The sequence below is a fragment of the Oncorhynchus masou genome, chromosome 3, assembly GCF_036934945.1.
Source record: "Oncorhynchus masou masou isolate Uvic2021 chromosome 3, UVic_Omas_1.1, whole genome shotgun sequence".
NCBI lineage: Eukaryota > Metazoa > Chordata > Actinopteri > Salmoniformes > Salmonidae > Oncorhynchus > Oncorhynchus masou.
The window spans coordinates 414,918-430,419 of NC_088214.1; positions in this window are offsets into that span (position 1 = coordinate 414,918).

Here is a 15,502-nt window from a genome sequence, read left to right on the forward strand (position 1 = left end):
GACCAGGACTAAACCCTGACTGTAGTGGTTGTTGTAATAGTACTATGACCAGGACTAAACGCTAAACATGGCCATTAAGGCTAGATTCTTCATGACCAGCAGGGTCAAATAATAATAACAGTTGTTGTAGAGGGTGCAACAGGTTAGTACCTCAGGAGTAAATGTCAGTTGGATTTTCATAGCCAAGCATTTTGAATATAAAACCAATCGTTTACATGGCCAGAAGAGGACTGGCCACCCCTCAGAGCCTGGTTCCTCTCTAGGTTTCTTCCTAGGTTTTTGCCTTTCTAGGGAGTTTTTCGTAGCCACTGTGCATAATGGAGTGGCAGCACCTCCCCACCTTAATGGAGCGGCAGCACCTCCCCGTCCTGATTGTGCGGCAGCACCTCCCCAACCTCATGGAGCGGCAGCACCTCCCCGTCCTGATGGAGCGGCAGCACCTCCCCACCTTAATGGAGCGGCAGCACCTCCCCACCTTAATGGAGCGGCAGCACCTCCCCACCTTAATGGAGCGGCAGCACCTCCCCACCTTAATGGAGCGGCAGCACCTCCCCACCTTAATGGAGCGGCAGCACCTCCCCACCATGATGGAGCGGCAGCACCTCCCCATCCTGCTGGAGCGGCAGCACCTCCCCATCCTGCTGGAGCGGCAGCACCTCCCCACCCTGATGGAGCAGCAGCACCTCTCCGTCCTGATGGAGCGGCAGCACCTCCCCACCTTAATGGAGCTGCAGCACCTACCCGTCCTGATGGAGCGGCAGCACCTCCCCACCTTAATGGAGCGGCAGCACCTCCCTGTCCTTATGGAGCGGAAGCACCTCCCCACCCTGATGGAGCGGCAGCACCTCCCCGTCCTGATGGAGCGGCAGCACATCCCCAACTTTAATGGAGAGGCAGCAGCTCCCTGTCCTTATGGAGTGACAGCACCTCCCCACCTTAATGGAGCGGCAGCACCTCCCCACCTTAATGGAGCGGCAGCACCTCCCCATCCTGATGGAGCGGCAGCACCTCCCCACCCTGATGGAGCAGCAGAACCTCCCCGTCCTGATGGAGCGGCAGCACCTCCCCACCTTAATGGAGCGGCAGCACCTCCCCACCTTAATGGAGCGGCAGCACCTCCCCACCTTAATGGAGCGGCAGCACCTCCCCACCTTAATGGAGAGGCAGCACCTCCCTGTCCTTATGGAGCGACAGCACCTCCCTACCTTAATGGAGCGGCAGCACCTCCCCACCTTAATGGAGCGGCAGCACCTCCCCACCTTAATGGAGCGGCAGCACCTCCCCATCTTGATGGAGCGGCAGCACCTCCCCACCCTGATGGAGCAGCAGCACCTCCCCGTCCTGATGGAGCAGAAGCACCTCCCCGTCCTGATGGAGCGGCAGCACCTCCCTGCCTTATGGAGCAGCAGCATCTCCCCATCCTGATGGAGCGGCAGCACCTCCCCGTCCTGATGGAGCGGCAGAACCTCCCCACCCTTATGGAGCGGCAGCACCTCCCCGTCCTGATGGAGGGGCAGCACCTCCCCGTCCTGATGGAGCAGCAGCACCTCCCCATCCTGATGGAGCGGCAGCACCTCCCTGTCCTTATGGAGTGACAGCACCTCCCCACCTTAATGGAGCGGCAGCACCTCCCCACCTTAATGGAGCGGCAGCACCTCCCCATCCTGATGGAGCGGCAGCACCTCCCCACCCTGATGGAGCAGCAGCACCTCCCCATCCTGATGGAGTGGCAGCAACTCCCCACCTTAATGGAGCGGCAGCACCTCCCCACCTTAATGGAGAGGCAGCACCTCCCTGTCCTTATGGAGCGACAGCACCTCCCCACCTTAATGGAGCGGCAGCACCTCCCCACCTTAATGGAGTGGCAGCACCTCCCCATCCTGATGGAGCGGCAGCACCTCCCCGCCCTGATGGAGCAGCAGCACCTCCCCGTCCTGATGGAGTGGCAGCACCTCCCCACCTTATGGAGCAGCAGCATCTCCCCATCCTGATGGAGCGGCAGCACCTCCCTGTCCTGATGGAGCGGCAGCACCTCCCCACACTTATGGAGCGGCATCACCTCCCCGTCCTGATGGAGCAGCAGCACCTCCCCATCCTGATGGAGCGGCAGCACCTACCTGTCATTATGGTGCGGCAGTACCTCCCCCACCTTAATGGAGCGGCAGCACCTCCACGTCCTGATGGAGCGGCAGCACCTCCCTGTCTTTATGGAGCGGCAGCACCTCCCTGTTTTATGGAGCGGCAGCACCTCCCTGTCAGTATGGAGCGGGAGCACCTCCCTGTCCTGATGGAGCGGCAGCACCTCCCTGTCTTTATGGAGCGACTGCACCTCCCTGTTCTGATGGAGCGGCAGCACCTCCCTGTCCTTATGGAGTGACAGCACCTCCCCACCTTAATGGAGCGGCAGCACCTCCCCACCTTAATGGAGCGGCAGCACCTCCCCATCCTGATGGAGCGGCAGCACCTCCCCACCCTGATGGAGCAGCAGCACCTCCCCATCCTGATGGAGCGGCAGCAACTCCCCACCTTAATGGAGCGGCAGCACCTCCACGTCCTGATGGAGCGGCAGCACCTCCCTGTCTTTATGGAGCGGCAGCACCTCCCTGTTTTATGGAGCGGCAGCACCTCCCTGTCAGTATGGAGCGGGAGCACCTCCCTGTCCTGATGGAGCGGCAGCACCTCCCTGTCTTTATGGGGCGACTGCACCTCCCTGTTCTGATGGAGCGGCAGCACCTCCCTGTCCTTATGGAGTGACAGCACCTCCCCACCTTAATGGAGCGGCAGCACCTCCCCACCTTAATGGAGCGGCAGCACCTCCCCACCCTGATGGAGCGGCAGCACCTCCCCACCCTGATGGAGCGGCAGCACCTCCCCATCCTGATGGAGCGGCAGCACCTCCCCACCTTAATGGAGCGGCAGCACCTCCCCACCTTAATGGAGAGGCAGCACCTCCCTGTCCTTATGGAGCGACAGCACCTCCCCACCTTAATGGAGCGGCAGCACCTCCCCACCTTAATGGAGCGGCAGCACCTCCCGATCCTGATGGAGCGGCAGCACCTCCCCGCCCTGATGGAGCAGCAGCACCTCCCCGTCCTGATGGAGCGGCAGCACCTCCCCACCTTATGGAGCAGCAGCATCTCCCCATCCTGATGGAGCGGCAGCACCTCCCTGTCCTGATGGAGCGGCAGCACCTCCCAACCCTTATGGAGCGGCATCACCTCCCCGTCCTGATGGAGCAGCAGCACCTCCCCATCCTGATGGAGCGGCAGCACCTACCCGTCATTATGGTGCGGCAGTACCTCCCCACCTTAATGGAGCGGCAGCACCTCCACGTCCTGATGGAGCGGCAGCACCTCCCTGTCTTTATGGAGCGGCAGCACCTCCCTGTTTTATGGAGCGGCAGCACCTTCCTGTCAGTATGGAGCGGCAGCACCTCCCTGTCCTTATGGAGCGGCAGCACCTCCCTGTCCTTATGGAGCGGCAGCACCTCCCTGTCCTGATGGAGCGGCAGCACCTCCTCACCCTGATGGAGCGGCAGCACCTCCCCACCCTGATGGAGCGGCAGCACCTCCCCGTCCTGATGGAGCGGCAGCACCTCCCCGTCCTGATGGAGCGGCAGCACCTCCCCGCCCTGATGGAGCGGCAGCACCTCCCCGTCCTGATGGAGCGGCAGCACCTCCCCACCCTGATGGAGCAGCAGCACCTCCCCGTCCTGATGGAGCGGCAGCACCTCCCCACCTTATGGAGCAGCAGCATCTCCCCGTCCTGATGGAGCGGCAGCACCTCCCCGTCCTGATGGAGCGGCAGCACCTCCCCACCCTTATGGAGCGGCAGCACCTCCCCGTCCTGATGGAGCGGCAGCACCTCCCCGTCCTGATGGAGCAGCAGCACCTCCCCGTCCTGATGGAGAGGCAGCACCTACCTGTCATTATGCTGCGGCAGTACCTCCCCACCTTAATGGAGCGGCAGCACCTCCACATCCTGATGGAGCGGCAGCACCTCCCTGTCCTGATGGAGCGGCAACACCTCCCCACCTTATTGAGCGGCAGCACCTCCCTGTCCATATGGAGCGGCAGCACCTCCCCGTCCTGATGGAGCGGCAGCACCTCCCCACCTTAATGGAGCGGCAGCACCTCCCCACCTTAATAGAGCGGCAGCACCTCCCCACCTTAATGGAGCGGCAGCACCTCCCCATCCTGATGGAGCGGCAGCACCTCCCCACTTATGGAGCGGCAGCACCTCCCGTCCTTATGGAGCGGCAGCACCTCCCCACCTTATGGAGCGCTAGCACCTCCCCACCTTATGGAGCGTTAGCACCTCCCCACCTTATGGAGCGGCAGCACCTCCCCCCTTATGGAGCGGCAGCACCTCCCCTCCTTATGGAGCGGAAGCACCTCCCGAACTTATGGAGCGGCAGAAACTCCCATCCTGATGGAGTGGCGGCACCGTCCCACCATGGTGGAGCGGCAGCACCTCCCCAACTTATGGAGCGTCAGCACCTCCCCACTTATGGAGCGGCAGCATCTCCTTGTCCTTATCGAGCGGTAGCACCTCCCGTCCTTATGGAGCGGCAGCACCTCCCCGTCCTGATGGAGCACCTCCCCACCTTATGGATCGGCAGCACCTCCCCAACTTATGGAGCGGCAGCACCTCCCCACATATGGAGCGGCGGCACCTCCCCACATATGGAGCGGCGGCACCCCCCACATATGGAGCGGCGGCACCTCCCCACCTTATGGAGCGGAGGCACCTCCCCACCTTATGGAGCGGAGGCACCTCAACACTGATGGAGAGGCATCACCTCCCTACCCTGATGGAGCGGCAGCACCACCTCACCCTGATGGAGCGGCAGCACCACCCTGTCCCTATGGATTTCTTGCTGTCTAGTCGGTCCCTATGGATTTCATGCTGTCTTATCAGTCCCTATGGATTTCTTGCTGTCTATTGCTAGCAAAGCATCCAGGACTTATTTTTCTCAAAATGTCACCGACCGGCTCGAATCGGTCTTGTGTAGCAAAATTTTAAATTGTGTTTTTTACATTGTTTAAAAGTAGACTCAGAGCTAGAAAATTGTATATCATACACTACAGGTGAGGAACAATATCATACACTACAGGTGAGGAACAATGGGAAAGTAATTGAAAGTAAACTTGTAATCTCACTTTTGAGAAAATGACCCTTGAATGTTTTGGTACACCAACTGGAGAGCTCTTTTTGTCTACACACATTCAGCATCGTTCACACCCTCTTTAGGGCAGCGCCGCTTTAGCCCCACCCAGCTCTTTAAGGATTCACATTTGAGGCCATGTACTAAACAACGAAAGATTTCAAGACTAAAGGCTGGTTTATACTGCAGGTGTGTTCATAAATTCAATCTGGAGTGCCAGAGTGTGCTCAGAGTGAGCTCTGGGCATTTGTAAACTCAGAGAGTTGTCAGATTCTCTCGGAGCAGACACTGGACGCTCTGTGCTCGGAGTAGTGTTGATCCGAGTGTTCTGACTTAACAGTCAAGCACCAAAGCTAACTGGCTAACATTGGAACAGCTCACTCTGACCATTTTACTCTCCCTGGCAGAGCTGGTTAGGCTGTTTTTATGTTATCCAGAGCGTTGGTGACTGCAACTGGGCTGCTGGCAACAATTTAATTGTGCTTTTTTTTGCCAGCGTTTACTGACACTGGCCATATACAGCATGTGTTGCACTTTTGTAAATTCGTAAATTATTCTGCTCTCTGGCACACGAGTGCTCTGAAATCAGTGTAGCTAGCCAGAGCGAATTTACCAGCTACGTCTATTGTCAGTTTTCGCAGTGGCATCATGAACATTCTATTGAAATGGTTACCTGCATAGTGGAGTCTTCAGTTTAGACATGTAGTTAGTTAATCCCAATTCATAATGTTACTAACCAGCTTCAGTTGTAGAGATTTACTGTTTGCTAGTAAACTCTAGCAAGCTGGCTGGATATGTAATACTTGTTATTTACATCTGTTTGGAATCCTATCTTGTATTTCTATGTGTTTGGCCTGGTATGGTTCCCAATCAGAGGCAGCTGTCAATCGTTGTCTCTGATTGAGAACCATACTTAGGTAGTCTGGTTTCGCCCTTGAGTTGTGGGTAATTGTTTTCTGTTGTGTGTCTGCACCAGCCAGAACTGTTTCGGTCGTTCGCTTTGTTATTTTTGTGATTTCAGTGTTCATTAAATAAATATGGACACATACCACGCTGCACCTTAGTCCTCTTCTTCCACCAACGGCCGTTACAGAACTACCCACCACAACCGGAACAAGCAGCGTGGTAACCAGGAGCAGAGGGTTCTGGACTCCTGGACATGGGAGGAGATTTTGGACAGTAATGGACCCTGGGCACAGCCTGGGGAATATCGCCGCCCCTGGGAAGAGCTGGAGGCAGCTAAAGCCGAGTGGCGGCAATATGAGTTAGCACAGCAGCGCAACAGGGACGAGAGGCAGCCCCAAACATTCCTGGGGGAGGGGGCACACAGGGAGTGTGACTAAGTCAGGTAGGATACCTGAGCCAACTCCCCGTGCTTACTGTGGAGAGAGGTTGAGGTGTGCTACATCGCAGCTCCTCGTATCGGCCGGGCTAGAGTGGGCATCGAGCCAGGAGGAATGAAGCCAGCTCAGCGCATCTGGTCTCCAGTGCGTCTCCTCGGCCCGGGTTATATGCCACCAGCCCTACACACGGAGTCCCCGGTTCGCCAGCACAGCCCAGTGCAGTCTGTTCCACCCCACCGCACTTGCCGGGCTACAGGGGGTATCCAGCCAGGACAGGTTGTGCAGGCTCGGTGCTTGAGACCTCCAGTGCGCCTCCACGGTCCGGTCCATCCAGTGCCTCCTCCACGCACCAGGCCTCCTGTGGCAGCCCCACGCACCAGGCTGTCTCTCAGTCTCCTTCCTCCAGGTGCTCCCGCCTGTCCAGCACTTCCAGAGCCTCCCTCCTGTCCGGAGCTGCCAGAGCCGCCCGTCAGTCAGGAGCTGCCAGAGCCTCCCGTCAGTCAGGAGCTGCCAGAGCCTCCCGTCAGTCAGGAGCTACCAGAGCCGCCCCGTCAGTCAGGAGCTGCCAGAGCCGCCCGTCAGTCAGGAGCCGCCCGTCAGTCAGGAGCTGCCAGAGCCGCCCGTCAGTCAGGAGCTCAGTCAGGAGCTCCCGTCCAGAGCCTCCCGTCAGTCAGGAGCTGCCAGAGCCGTCCGTCAGTCAGGAGCTGCCAGAGCCGCCCGTCAGTCAGGAGCTGCCAGAGCCTCCCGTCAGTCAGGAGCTTCCAGAGCCGCCCGTCAGTCAGGGAGCTGCCTTCCAGGAGAGCTGTCAATCGTTGTCTCTGATTGAGAACCAGACAGCTGCCTGGTCAGTTGTGGGTAGTTGTTTTCTGTTGTGTGTCTGCACCAGCCAGAACTGTTTCGGTCGTTCCGTTGTTATTTTTGTGATTTCAGTGTTCATTAAATAAATATGGACACAGCTGCACCTTGGAGTTACACAATGTCAACCCTTGTCAATTATGCTACATAGCCAGCTAGTAAAATTATTTTCAGTTGCTGATGTAACACATTTGCTAACAAGTTACAATAGCTAAGTGTTGCGTGTAACAAGTTAGCATTTGCTAGGCTAACTACATAGCCAACTCATGTCTTGTGCTAACTTTTGCTAGTAAACCTAGCTTTAGGGGTCTTTTTGTAACGTTGTAGCTTGCTGTTTAGTAGCAAGCCATATCTACGATTAAAAAGCGAAGAGGTTTCACTATTGAGATACAAAAGATCTCCGAATGTAAAACCTCTACTATTTTCTCTCATAGATATGCCAACGACTTAATGGAAATGTCGACTCCTACACGCCTCCATACTGTCTTCTAAAATCATCCTTTCCACTTTTCACTACTCCACCTGGTCTGTTGGAATCAACATCTCCACTTAACAATACTGTTGACAAGAATCAACATCTCCCCTTCTCCATACTGCCTTCAGAATCAACACCTCCACTCATCCATAGTGTCTTCAGAATCAACATCTCCACTCTTTCACTCCTCCGTACAGTCGAGTAGAATCAAATCCTCCATACTGTCTTCTAGAATCATCACCTCAACTCCTCCATACTGTATTCTAGAATCAACACCTTCACTCCTCCACACTGTCTTCCATAATCAATACCTTAACTCCTCAATACTGTCTTCTAGAATCAACACCTCCACTCCTCCATACTGTCATCTAGAATCAACACCTCCAATCCATAGAGTCTTCTAGACTCTTCACCTCGACTCCTCCATAGTGTCTTCTAAAATCATTACCTCCACTTCTCCATAATGTCTTCTGGAATCAACCCCTGCACTCCTCCACTCCCCCATACTGTCTTCTAGAATCAAAACCTCTTCTCATCCATACTGTCTTCTAGAATCAACACCTCCACTTCACACTTCTCCATACTGTCTTCTAGAATCAACAACTCCACTCCTCCATACTGTCTTCTAGAATCAACACCTCCACTCCTCCATAATGGCATCTAGGATCAACACATCCACTCCTCCATACTGTCTTCTAGAATCAACAACTCCACTCCTCCATACTGTCTTCTGAATCAACCCCTCCACTTCTCCATACTGTCTTCTAGAATCAACACCTCCACTCCTCCATACTGTCTTCTAGAATCAACACCTCCACTCCTCCATACTGTCTTTGATAATCAACACCTCCACCCCTCCTTACTGTCTTCCATAATCAACACCTCCACTCCTCCTTACTGTCTTCTAGAATCAACACCTCCACTCCTCCATACTGTCTTCTAGAATCAAAACCTCCACTCCTCCATACTGTTTTCTAGAATCATTACCTCCACTCCTCCATACTGTCTTCTAGAATCAACACCTACAATCATCCATACTGTCTTCAGAATCAACAACTCCACTCCTCCATACTGTCTTCCATAATCAACACCTCCATTCCTCCATACTGTCTTCTAGAATCAACACCTACACTCTTCCATACAGTATTCTAAACTCTTTTCTTCGACTCCTCCATACTGTCTTCTAGAAAAATTACCTCCACTTCTCCATACTGTCTTCTAGAATCAACCACTCCACTCCTCCATACAGTCTTCTAAACTCTTTTCTTCGACTCCTCCATACTGTCTTTGAAAATCATTACCTCCACTCCTCCCTACTGTCTTCAGAATCGACACCTCCCCTCCTCCATACCTTCTTCTAGAATCATTACCTCCACTCCTCCATACTGTCTTCCATAATCAACACCTCCACTCCTCCATACTGTCTTCTAGAATCAACACCTCTACTCCTCCATACTGTCTTCTAGAATCAACACCTCCACTCCTCCATACTGTCTTCTAGAATCATCACCTCCACTCCTCCATACTGTCTTCTAGAATTAATACCTCCACTCCTCCATACTGTCTTCAGAATCAACACCTCCACTCCTCCATACTGTCTTCTAGAATCAATACCTCCACTCCTCCATACTGTCTTCTAGAATCAACACCTCCACTCCTCCATACTGTTTTCTAGAATCAACACCTCCACACCACCACTCCTCCATACTGTCTTCTGAATCAACACCTCCACTCCTCCATACTGTCTTCTAGAATCAACACCTCCACTCCTCCATACTGTCTTCTAGAATCAACACCTCCACTCCTCCATACTGTCTTCTAGAATCAACACCTCCACTCCTCCATACTGTCTTCAGAATCAACACCTCCACTCCTCCATACTGTCTTCTAGAATCAACACCTCCACTCCTCCATACTGTCTTCTAGAGTCAAACCTCCACTCCTCCATACTGTCTTCAGAATCAACACCTCCACTCCTCCATACTGTCTTCTAGAATCAACACCTCCACTCCTCCATACTGTCTTCAGAATCAACACCTCCACTCCTCCATACTGTCTTCAGAATCAACACCTCCACTCCTCCATACTGTCTTCTAGAATCAACACTCCACTCCTCCATACTGTCTTCTAGAATCAACACCTCTTCATCAACACCTCCCTCCATACTGTCTTCTAGAATCAACACCTCCACTCCTCCATACTGTCTTCTAGAATCAACACCTCCACTCCTCCATACTGTCTTCTAGAATCAACACCTCCACTCCTCCATACTGTCTTCTAGAATCAACACCTCCACACCTCCATCCTCCACTCCTCCATACTGTCTTCCATAATCAACACCTCCACTCCTCCATACTGTCTTCAGAATCAACACCTCCACTCCTCCATACTGTCTTCAGAATCAACACCTCCACTCCTCCATACTGTCTTCTAGAATCAACACCTCCACTCCTCCATACTGTCTTCTAGAATCAACACCTCCACTCCTCCATACTGTCTTCTAGAATCAACACCTCCATTCCTCCATACTGTCTTCTAGAATCAACACCTCCACTCCTCCATACTGTCTTCTAGAATCAACACCTCCACTCCTCCATACTGTCTTCTAGAATCAACACCTCCACTCCTCCATACTGTCTTCTAGAATCAACACCTCCACACCTCCAATCCTCCACTCCTCCATACTGTCTTCCATAAACACCTCCACTCCTCCATACTGTCTTCTAGAATCAACACCTCCACACCTCCATACTGTCTTCAGAATCAACACCTCCACTCCTCCATACTGTCTGTCTTAGAATCAACACCTCCACTCCTCCATACTGTCTTCTAGAATCAACACCTCACTCCTCCATACTGTCTTCTAGAATCAACACCTCCACTCCTCCATACTGTCTTCTAGAATCAACACCTCCACTCCTCCATACTCTTCTAGAATCAACACCTCCACTCCTCCATACTGTCTTCTAGAATCAACACCTCCACTCCTCCATACTGTCTTCTAGAATCAACACATACTCCACTCCTCCATACTGTCTTCTAGAATCAACACCTCCACTCCTCCATACTGTCTTCAGAATCAACACTCCACTCCTCCATACTGTCTTCAGAATCAACTCCTCCACTCCTCCATACTGTCTTCTAGAATCAACACCTCCACTCCTCCATACTGTCTTCTAGAATCAACTCCTCCATACTGTCTTCTAGAATCCACTCCACTCCTCCATACTGTCTTCTAGAATCAACACCTCCACTCCTCCATACTGTCTTCTAGAATCACCTCCACTCCTCCACTGTCTTCAGAATCAACACCTCCACTCCTCCATACTGTCTTCTAGAATCAACACCTCCACTCCTCCATACTGTCTTCTAGAATCCACTCCTCCATACTGTCTTCTAGAATCAACACCTCCACTCCTCCAATCAACACCTCCACTCCCCCATACTGTCTTCTAGAATCAACACCTCCACACCTCCACTCCTCCATACTGTCTTCAGAATCATCTCCTCCACTCCTCCATACTGTCTTCTAGAATCAACCCCTCCACTCCTCCATACTGTCTTCAGAATCAACACCTCCACTCCTCCATACTGTCTTCTAGAATCACCTCCAACACTGTCTTCTAGAATCAACACCTCCACTCCTCCATACTGTCTTCTAGAATCAACACCTCCACACCTCCACTCCTCCATACTGTCTTCTAGAATCAACACCTCCACTCCTCCATACTGTCTTCAGAATCAACACCTCCACTCCTCCATACTGTCTTCTAGAATCAACACCTCCACTCCTCCATACTGTCTTCTAGAATCAACACCTCCACTCCTCCATACTGTCTTCTAGAATCAACACCTCCACTCCTCCATACTGTCTTCAGAATCAACACCTCCACTCCTCCATACTGTCTTCAGAATCAACACCTCCACTCCTCCATACTGTCTTCTAGAATCAACACCTCCACTCCTCCATACTGTCTTCTAGAATCAACACCTCCACTCCTCCATACTGTCTTCTAGAATCAACACCTCCAACTGTCTTCAGAATCAACACCTCCACTCCTCCATACTGTCTTCTAGAATCAACACCTCCACTCCTCCATACTGTCTTCAGAATCAACACCTCCACTCCTCCATACTGTCTTCAGAATCAACACCTCCACCATCCATACTGTCTTCTACTGTCTTCTAGAATCAACACCTCCACTCCTCCATACTGTCTTCAGAATCAACACCTCCACTCCTCCATACTGTCTTCTAGAATCAACACCTCCACACCTCCAATCCTCCACTCCTCCATACTGTCTTCTAGAATCAACACCTCCACACCTCCACTCCTCCATACTGTCTTCTCGAATCAACACCTCCACTCTTCCATACTGTCTTCAGAATCAACACCTCCACTCATCCATACTGTCTTCTAGAATCAACACCTCCACTCCTCCATACTGTCTTCTAGAATCAACCTCCCTCCTCCACTGTCTTCTAGAATCCATCCACTCCTCCTTCTTCTAGAATCAACACCTCCAACTCCATCCACTCCTCCATACTGTCTTCTAGAATCAACACCTCCACTCCTCCATACTGTCTTCTAGAATCAACACCTCCACTCCTCCATACTGTCTTCAGAATCAACACCTCTTCCATACTGAGAATCAACACCTCCACTCCTCCATACTGTCTTCAGAATCAACTCCTCCACTCCTCCATACTGTCTTCTAGAATCAACACCTCCACTCCTCCATACTGTCTTCAGAATCAACACCTCCACTCCTCCATACTGTCTTCTAGAATCAACACCTCCACTCCTCCATACTGTCTTCTAGAATCAACACCTCCACTCCTCCATACTGTCTTCTAGAATCAACACCTCCACTCCTCCATACTCACCTCCACTCCTCCATACTGTCTTCTAGAATCAACCTCCACTCCTCCATACTGTCTTCTAGAATCCAACTGTCTTCAGAATCAACACCTCCACTCCTCCATACTGTCTTCTAGAATCAACACCTCCACTCCTCCATACTGTCTTCTAGACATCACTGTCTTCAGAATCAACATCCTCCACTCCTCCATACTGTCTTCTAGAATCAACACCTCCACACCTCCAATCCTCCACTCCTCCATACTGTCTTCTAGAATCAACACCTCCACACCTCCACTCCTCCATACTGTCTTCTCGAATCAACACCTCCACTCTTCCATACTGTCTTCAGAATCAACACCTCCACTCATCCATACTGTCTTCTAGAATCATCACCTCCACTCCTCCATACTGTCTTCTAGAATCAACACCTCCACTCCTCCATACTGTCTTCTAGAATCATCACCTCCACTCCTCCATACTGTCTTCTAGAATCAACACCTCCACTCCTCCATACTGTCTTCTAGAATCAACACCTCCACTCCTCCATACTGTCTTCTAGAATCAACACCTCCACTCCTCCATACTGTCTTCTAGAATCAACACCTCCACTCCTCCATACTGTCTTCTAGAATCAACACCTCCACTCCTCCATACTGTCTTCTTAGAATCAACACCTCCACTCCTCCATACTGTCTTCTAGAATCAACAACTCCTCCATACTGTCTTCTAGAATCAACCTCCCTCTTCAGAATCAACACTCCTCCATACTGTCTTCTAGAATAAACCTCCACTCCTCCATACTGTCTTCTAGAATACCTCCACTCCTCCATACTGTCTTCTAGATTCCACTCCTCCATACTGTCTTCAGAATCAACACCTCCACTCCTCCATACTTCTTCACTCCTCCATACTGTCTTCTAGAATCAACACCTCCACTCCTCCATACTGTCTTCAGAATCAACACTCCACTCCTCCATACTGTCTTCTAGAATCATTACCTCCACTCCTCCATACTGTCTTCTAGAATCAACACCTCCACTCCTCCATACTGTCTTCCATAATCAACACCTCCATTCCTCCATACTGTCTTCTAGAATCAACACCTCCATTCCTCCATACTCTCTTCTAGAATCAACACATCCACTCCTCCATTCTGTCTTCTAGAATCAACACCTCCACTCCACCATACTGTCATCTAGAATCATTACCTCCACTCCTCCATACTGTCTTCTAGAATCAACACCTCCACTCATCCATACTGTCTTCTAGAATCAACACCTCCACTCCCTCCATACTGTCTTCTAGAATCAACACCTCCACTCCTCCATACTCTCTTCTAGAATCAACACATCCACTCCTCCATACTGTCTTCTAGAATCAACACCTCCACTCCACCATACTGTCATCTAGAATCAACACCTCCACCCCTCCATACTCTCTTCTAGAATTAACCCCTCCACTCCTCCATACTGTCTTCTGGAATCAACTCCTCCCATCCCCCATACTGTCTTCCAGAATCAACACCTCCACTCCTCCATACTGTCTTCTAGAATCAACACCTCCACTCCTCCATACTGTCTTCTAGAATCATTACCTCCACTCCTCCATACTGTCTTCTAGAATCAACACCTCCACTCATCCATACTGTCTTCAGAATCAACACCTCCACTCCTCCATACTGTCTTCCAGAATCAACTCCTCCCCTCCTCCATACTGTATTCTAGAATCAACACCTCCACTCCTCCATACTATCTTCTAGAAACATTACCTCCACTCCTCCATACTGTCTTTTAGAATCAACACCTCCACTCATCCATACTGTCTTCAAGAATCAACAACTCCACTCCTCCATACTGTCTTCCATAATCAACACCTCCATTCCTCCATACTGTCTTTTAGAATCAACACCTCCACTCATCCATACTGTCTTCTAGAATCAACCCCTCCACTCCTCCATACTGTCTTCTAGAATCAACATCTCCACTCCTCCATACTGTCTTCAGAATGAACATCCCCACTCCTCCATACTGTCTTCCATAATCAACACCTCCACTCCTCCATACTGTTTTCTAGAATCATTACCTCCACTCCTCCATACTGTCATCTAGAATCAACCCCTCCACTCATCCATACTGTCTTCTAGAATCAACTCCTCCCATCCTCCATACTGTCTTCTAGAATCAACACCTCCATTCCTCCATACTGTCTTCAGAATCAACCCCTCCACTCCTCCATACTGTCTTCAGAATCAACACCTCCACTCCTCCATATTGTCTTCTAGAATCAACCCCTCCACTCCTCCATACTGTCTTCAGAATTAACACCTCCACTCGTCCATACTGTTTTCCATAATCAACACCTCCACTCCTCCATACTGTCTTCAGAATCAACACCTCCACTCCTCCATACTGTCTTCTAGAATCAACCCATCACTCCTCCACTCCTCCATACTGTCTTCTAGAAACAACAATCAACACCTCCACTCCTCCATACTGTCTTCAGAATCAACACCTCCACCCCTCCATACTGTCTTCTGAATCAACACCTCCACTCCTCCATACTGTCTTCTAGAATCAACTCCTCCCATCCTCCATACTGTCTTCTAGAATCAACACCTCCATTCCTCCATACTGTCTTCTAGAATCAACACCTACGCTCTTCCATACTGTCTTATATAATCAACACCTCCCCTCCTCCATACTGTTTTCTAGAATCATTACCTCCACTCCATACCTCCATACTATCCATCTTAGAATCAACCCTCCACTCCTCCATACTGTCTTCTAGAATCAACTCCT